This window comes from Syngnathus typhle, linkage group LG6 (genome assembly GCF_033458585.1).
Source record: "Syngnathus typhle isolate RoL2023-S1 ecotype Sweden linkage group LG6, RoL_Styp_1.0, whole genome shotgun sequence".
Classification (NCBI taxonomy): Eukaryota; Metazoa; Chordata; class Actinopteri; order Syngnathiformes; family Syngnathidae; genus Syngnathus; species Syngnathus typhle.
This window is the reverse complement of record NC_083743.1, coordinates 17,449,282-17,449,708: the sequence shown is the minus strand read 5'-3', so window position 1 is coordinate 17,449,708 and position 427 is coordinate 17,449,282. Positions and strand designations below refer to the sequence as shown.

At 58.3% G+C, this 427-nt stretch overlaps 1 pseudogene; it reads left to right on the top strand.

Moving 5' to 3' along the window:
- The first annotated feature begins 224 nt into the window (after positions 1-224).
- The window catches only part of LOC133156240 (18S ribosomal RNA), a 1,856-nt pseudogene continuing 1,653 nt past the window's right edge, over positions 225-427 (top strand).

Here is a 427-nt window from a genome sequence, read left to right as displayed (position 1 = left end):
AAGGGCGGGCCAGCTCACACGGATCAGCTTACGGAGCGCGGCCCGGCTCCTCTCGTCAAGGCCTCAGCGAGCGGCTTGAAGGTTCCGTTGCCGGCCGGAGGCCCCGTCCCACCCGCTAGGCTCGCGAAGACCATTTACCCCAGCAAGCCCCTGCTGACGCGAGTGGCGTCCGGAAAATGTCGCAGAAACCGCTCGGCCGAGCAACCCCTTCTGACCCCCACCCCTACCTGGTTGATCCTGCCAGTAGCATATGCTTGTCTCAAAGATTAAGCCATGCAAGTCTAAGTGCACACGGCCCGTACAGCGAAACTGCAAATGGCTCATTAAATCAGTTATGGTTCCTTTGATCGCTCCATAGTTACTTGGATAACTGTGGCAATTCTAGAAGTAATACATGCAAACGAGCGCCGACCTCCGGGGACGCGCG